At 34.6% G+C, this 7,236-nt stretch overlaps 1 protein-coding gene across 1 annotated transcript in view; it reads right to left on the reverse strand.

Annotated features, from left to right (window-relative positions):
• Window positions 1–7,236, reverse strand: part of LOC107687335 (catenin delta-2-like) — a 175,535-nt gene that overhangs the window by 26,317 nt on the left and 141,982 nt on the right. The gene's annotated exons all lie outside the window — the stretch shown is intronic.

Consider the following 7,236-nt stretch of genomic DNA (forward strand, 5'->3'; position numbering starts at 1 on the left):
ATTCAGTGTTAAGTCACACCAAAACAGCTTAGTGTCAGCCCATGAGATCATTTGGAGGATAAATGAACAAACAGGAGGCACCGAATCCATAACACTGTATTTGAAAAATCAATACTTAAGGGAGCCGGAGAATGAATCACTCTTCAGACAGCTAAACAGACTGAGTGGTATGAGTAAATCTTTATCAACAGAGCTTTGCTGTTCTACACTAAAGTCAATTAAAGCCAGCCAAGCTCATTAGAAGATCTGAGACCACACTACAAAAAGCTGCATGTTACTAAACGCTATGGAAAAACAACACGATCTGACATCAACTCACCAAAGCCTTCTCATCTTGATAGCTGGTGCCATTTTTTAAATATTTTCAGGAATAGTTACCTCAAAAAAATGAACATGCTGCCATTATTTTCTTATCTTCATGTCATTCTAAACCGTATGATTTTTTTTTTTTTTTGTGAAATCCAAAAGGAGATATTTGGCAGAATGCCTGAGCTGCTGTTTTCCATCCGTATTGTAATTAACTAAAACTACAACTATAGAAAAGCATTTTCAGTAAATAAATTAAGCTGAAATAAAATAAAATTAGTTAAATAAAGTTAAATGAATTAAATAAAATATAAATAACTAAAATGAAATTGTACTAAAATAAACTAAAATGAATAAAAATGATTTTCATTAAATGAAACAAAGCTGAAATACAATAAAATAAAATAAAATAAATATTAAATGAAAAGGTAAATGGAAAATTTAGAAATATTGCCATGGCATCAAAATAAAATAAAATAAATTTAAGTACTAACTGAACTAAAACTAAAAAATATAAATGAAAGCTAAATAGAAATATAAACAAAACATTACAAAATTACTAAAATTTAAAACTTAAATAGAAAAAATAGAAGCTAATTTTAAATTTGAATTATTTACCCTATATACAGTGGGTACGGAAAGTATTCAGACCCCCTTAAATTTTTCACTCTTTGTTATATTGCAGCCATTTGCTAAAATCATTTAAGTTAATTTTTTTTCCTCATTAATGTACACACAGCACCCCATATTGACAGAAAAACACAGAATTGTTGACATTTTTGCAGATTTATTAAAAAAGAAAAACTGAAATATCACATGGTCCTAAGTATTCAGACCCTTTGCTGTGACACTCATATATTTAACTCAGGTGCTGTCCATTTCTTCTGATCATCCTTGAGATGGTTCTACACCTTCATTTGAGTCCAGCTGTGTTTGATTATACTGATTGGACTTGATTAGGAAAGCCACACACCTGTCTATATAAGACCTTACAGCTCACAGTGCATGTCAGAGCAAATGAGAATCATGAGGTCAAAGGAACTGCACCCACTGTTTTCTATACAATGAAAGTGGTTGGCGATTTTTACTGTCAAGCTCCATAAAGGCACCATAAAATTAGCCCAAATTAACATCATACTGGTTTGGAATAACATGGGAGCGAATAAATAAGACATTAGTCAATAAAAAAATCACAATATCTTCCTTGGACATTATTTGGCCGCTTAATTTGTTGTATTTTGATCCCTTACAGACTAATACACACGGAGATATTTTTTTAATACAAAAACGTTTTGAACGATTTGACATAAAATCAGCAGGGCTAAATTATTAAGAAAGAGTCACACCTGTGTTCATCTGCAGATTCATCAAGTGATTGCACTATGAATTTCCAATTTCCTGTCCCGCTGCCAACTGGCATACACAATACCGTGCTGCATTAGCTGTAGATGAGTGCAGGAGCAGCCCTGGCAGATGTACTTCTGAACAGTGCGTCACTACAGATCAGCGCTCCGGCTTCACATCGCCACTCACTCCAATGGAGATTACAAACCCGTTTCTTTGTGAGTGACGTGACATGTAGCCAAGTATGGTAACCATACTAGGAATTAGTGCTCTGCATTTAACCCATCCTTAGTGCACACACACAGCAGTGAACACACACACACACCGTGAACACACACCCGGAGCAGTGGGCAGCCATTTATGCTGTGGCGCCCGGGGAGCAGTTGGGGGTTCGGTGCCTTGCTCAAGGGCACCTCAGTCATGGTATTGAAGGTGGGAGAGAGTGCTGTAGATTCACTCTACCCCAGCTACAATCCCTGCCGGACCTGAGACTCGAACTCACAACCTTTGGGTTACGAGTCCGACTCTCTAACCATTAGGCCACGACTTCCCACTTGTGTGGCTTTGTCTGAAGGTGAGAAGTGATCTAGTAGTCCATTCCATGAGGGAACTTCTCATCCTGTTTCTTCCTGTTTTGGGGTTGTACCGCATGTTCAGCATGAATATTCAAACCACACCTGACAGGAAAACAAAGGCATGGCTCATCCCGAGAGGCAGACAGACTTGTGCATCACCGCACAAAAGCCTTCATTTCATTCATGCGGTGAGATTCACACTTCTGAGAATGCAGCCCCAGTACACAAAACATTATATAGAGGAAACACAATTAATTATCATGATCGCAGCATGTTTGGAAGCAACAGATGTTTGGAAGCGACAAACAACAGAGGATAAAAGCAGGAACTGGGGATGTTTCTGGCAAGTTCTATCAAGAAGATGAGCAAAAGCTGTGCAGGGGAACCAATGGCAGCCACTTTGTTCTGCTTTTTTGTGAACTCTGTGCAGCAAAGAAATTAATTGAGTGTTAACATAGTCTTGAAGCAGCGGAGATGCTGAGATATTCAATTAGAGGCACGAGCGGACAGGATGGAAGTGCTGGCTCTTGACTCTAGAGCGCACGTGCAAATGGATATTGACAGATTAGATTTTCCCTCCAAAAGAGCTGATAAAGCTGAACTTTAGCCAGAGGCGGGCTGCACAAGAGACAGACCTGGGGAGCTTTGCTGGAGCCACCTACTATAAATAGTGGCCAGCTGAGGACGAGAAAGAGCTGCTTTTGCACTTGGCCAGCAGTTCAGCAGGAAAACCATAAACATCAGAGCTCGGCCTGTCTGGCTGAAATGCTGGACTAATCAGTATTCTCCTCACCTCTGCTGCGGTAGATACTGCTCTGTCATCTGATAGCCGTTCACCTTTCCCATCCGAGTCTGCTTCGGTGTGTGCGCTAGTTCCTGTCTGGCTAAAGTTCATTTACATCTATCTTTAAAAATGTCAATATGAAACTGCCTTTACAACCCGTTTGACTTCTGTAATGTGATGTATTTCGAGAGAATGACGTTCGGATGGCCAATTTAGTTGGGTGAGGACAAGATAATGCAATAAAATACCCTCAGTATTTCTCATTATTTTAAAAACACTGCTACTGAATCTACAATGCAAAACATACAACGACAAGAGCAGTCCAATTCACGAACAAATGACTAGTATTAGAAGGTTCTTTCTAGTGAATGATCATAGTTAATGATCATCAAACCAGTGAGTTATTTTTAATGAATTAAAACCATACAGTGCGACCAGTCCAACTGATTCCTGAATAAATGATTCTTAAGAGTCAGTTCTTTTTAGTGAATAAAACATACAATGGGAACAGTCCAAATAATTATTAAACAAATTATTTTTATGAGCCGGTTCTTTTTAGTGAATCAAAACTATACAGTGTGACCAGTCCAACAGATTCATGAATGATTCTTTGAGGCGGTTCTTTTTTTAGCAAATAAAATGATCAAACAAATGACGTGATGCTTTGAATTACAATGTACAATGAATGACATCACGTCGGTAGCTGACTAGCAAAATAGCTAAAAAAGTAAAAGCAAAAACGTTTGTATTCAAATTCAAAAAGCAAACACACTAGACCATTTTTAATGTTTTAAAAAAAAGTACGTCAGATGTGTGTAACTTCTAAATTGTGCTTTAAACATAACACTTTCAGTTTCAATTAACTAGAAGCGTCTCGTTCACTTACACTTGATTTGTGTAGGCTATATAGTGCATATTTAAGGTAGTAATACAATACATAATATCATATTTATTCATATTAATAATATGACAATATCTGTAGTTAATATTGGTAAAATTGGAGGGGGAAATCCTGCCCATACCCAGCTTGGGAAAAAAAATGATAAAAGCACTGATGTTCATTTACTGAAGTGGTATTCAGGAACTGTGAATAAATTACAGAAAAAAAATTACTGGCAAAAAAAATAAATAAATAAAAATTAAATAAAAACTATAATAATAATATCACGACTATAATAACATCATCAACAGACAAAAAAGAGATTTAGATAAAGTTTGATTAATATACGTACCGTACCAGTCAAATGTTTGGACACATTACAGTTTGTAATGTTTTTGAAGAGTATTTTATGCTCATCAAGCTATACATTTATTTAATTAAAAATACAGAAAAAAAACGTAATATTGTGAAATAGAAAAGTAAAAAAAAAAGAAGCATTTATTTAAAATAGAAATCTTTTGTAACAATACTGTTCAAAAGTTCAAAATACTTTCATTCATAAGGATGTGCTAAATTGCTAAAAAGTCATTTATTATGACTTACAGAAACAGACATTTTGAAGTATGGTAAAAATGGAAAACCAGTTTATTTTTTTTAATTAAAAAAAATAAAAGTTTTATAGTATTCTAGTTCTTTCTGTATTTCAAAAAAATGCAGACTTGATGATCATAAGCGACTTCTTTCAAAAACATTAAAAATAGTAATGTGCCCAAACTTACTACTAAAAATATACAAAATTTAAAATGAAATGTTGTATAAATAAAAAGGTTAGGAATCATATTTGATTCAAGTGCTTTTTACTGGGGGTGGGGGGGCCTCCAAATGTCTAGAACCGGCCCTGGTGCTGTCAAAATGATTAATAGCATCCAAAATAAAATTTTGTGTTTACATAATATATGCGTGTGTACTGTGTATATATTTAAGATAAATTGTATATTTATATATAAAATATTTCTATTTATATTATGTAAACAACTTTTATTTTGGATGCGAATAATCACAATTAATCGTTTGACAGCACTAATATTTTTTAATATATACTTATATACTTACTAAACATATACTTGTTAATCAATCAGTACCTGTACACTGATTTAAATATCTCAAGCCTAAAAGAGATGATTCACCTAAAAATGAAATTTCTGTCATAATATACTCGCTCCCATTTTGTTCCAAACCTCTATGACTGTCTTTCATCTGCAGAACATAAAAGATATTCCGTTTCTGAATGTATAATTTCATACTCTACAAAAATGTCAACAGTAACAAAAACTCTTTGATTACGAACATTCTTCAGTATACCTTATTTTGTGTTTTGCAACACGATGGTGAGTAAATGATGACAGAATTTTCATTTCTGGATGAACTATGCCTTTACAATATAACATTGTAAGCATGTGTGTTTGAGTGGGTTAAAATGAGCCATCTCATAAGAGTAATTTGTTTGGAATTGGTTGGACTGGTCATGCTGTATGGTTTTGATACACTAAAAAGCCCTCAAATAAATCACTCGTTGTAGTCTGACTGGTATATTATGCAAAAAGTGGGGGGAAGAGAAAAAAGCCATTACCATGCCTGAAACCATTGTGATGTCGACTGGTTCACTATCCACTCCATAATGTGAAAGCATTTATGTATATGTATGTTGAGGAAAAAGAATGGCAGGAGTGAAATAACTTGTTCAGGGATTCGGCACAATCTGCTGCAGAACTGTCACATATAATTAACTGTACTGCTTTACCAAGCAACAACACACACACACTACGGGTCCGGTACCACCACAATATGTATTATATAGATACCTTCAATAACATCTCCCATAATTCATCTGTTGCACTCTTTCTGCAGTCCTTGTGATGTCATTTCAGATGGACAAACTGACACTGGAGGTTCAGTTCCACTCCAGACAAAAAAAAGAAAAAAAGAAAAAATGATCGTGTTTGGACATTTACTGCAGCTGGTACTGTATCAGGGTCAAACTCTTGAAAAAAAAAACTGCACCCAACTGAGAATGAGGCTGCAGAATCATTGAAGACACTGTAGAAAACTTCAGGATATAGTGATTTACAAATGTGGAATACATTGTACCAACACAAGCTTGTTGCATAATACAATGAGTTGCATAATGTACTGGATGTGTTAAGTCCATGAACTATGAATGTTTGACCTTTTTAGAGACCTCAGATATGATGACTATGGGATGAAACAGAGCAGTAGTTCTCAACTGGTGCGTCACGACCTAAAAGTGGGCTGCAGGTCTGTTCTGATTGGGTCACGAACTGGAGGGAAGAATAAATGCTAAATACAATGTAAAAAGCAAAATAAATAGACTCACATACTTTTAAAAGCAATGAGAAACATCTTAGTTTATTGTCAACATTTAAGTTTAGTTAATAGATGCGTATCCAATCAAAATCTAAATTATTTTGGCAAACTAAATAAGGCAGATGACAACATGGACAGATTGGGTGTTCACTGGGTGTTCATCAGGTCTTTCCCCATTCAAAATTAATATAATAATAATTATTATTATTGTTGTTGTTGTTTAAAATATTATTTTTAATGTATCACCATTTAAACTATGAAATGAAATCAATAAAGAAATATAATAAATGCAATAATATTATTGTACTGTTGTACACTGTATTGATGTAAATACAAAATGTGTATTTAACAACAACAACAACAAAAATTGAAAATAATAAAAATGACAATGTTAACAATGTTTTTTGATTCCAAACATTAAACCATAATGCTTTTTTTTTTTGGTCGGAAAACTGCAGGGAGATCTTAAAGCTCGTCTTTTTTTGGCAACAGATTCATAAACAACTGTAATTGCAAATTTGGGAAGATGGTTTGGTACATGTTGCTTTTTCAAATGCACTTTATAACCAGTTGTTCATAGACCAATGAAAAGTATATACTAAATTCCAAGAAACAAAAGCACACCATAAAGCATCTGAATATATAGGCCCAAATCTAATCAATCAAGCTATGATGGAACATTGCTCCAAATATTTTATGAGAACAACATAAAACAAGTTCATTTCGGTGTGTGGTGAAATTGATGAACGGGCGGATCAAAGAAAGCAGGGGGATTCATTTAGTGTCTTTTCTTAATAAAGAAGACATTTTTCAGATGGAGAAAAATGCTGGTTTGAAGTGGAGCTCAACGCTGGATAAACTAATTTGGCTCTCACTGTTTGTGTGTTTTTTTTTTTCTTCATTAAATATCATTTAAAAGTTTGTCGGCTAGCTCGTCTCTCCCTCTGTTGCTGTTTTTTTCC

Source organism: Sinocyclocheilus anshuiensis, unplaced genomic scaffold (assembly GCF_001515605.1).
Source record: "Sinocyclocheilus anshuiensis isolate Anshui unplaced genomic scaffold, SAMN03320099.WGS_v1.1 scaffold3679, whole genome shotgun sequence".
NCBI classification, from domain to species: Eukaryota; Metazoa; Chordata; class Actinopteri; order Cypriniformes; family Cyprinidae; genus Sinocyclocheilus; species Sinocyclocheilus anshuiensis.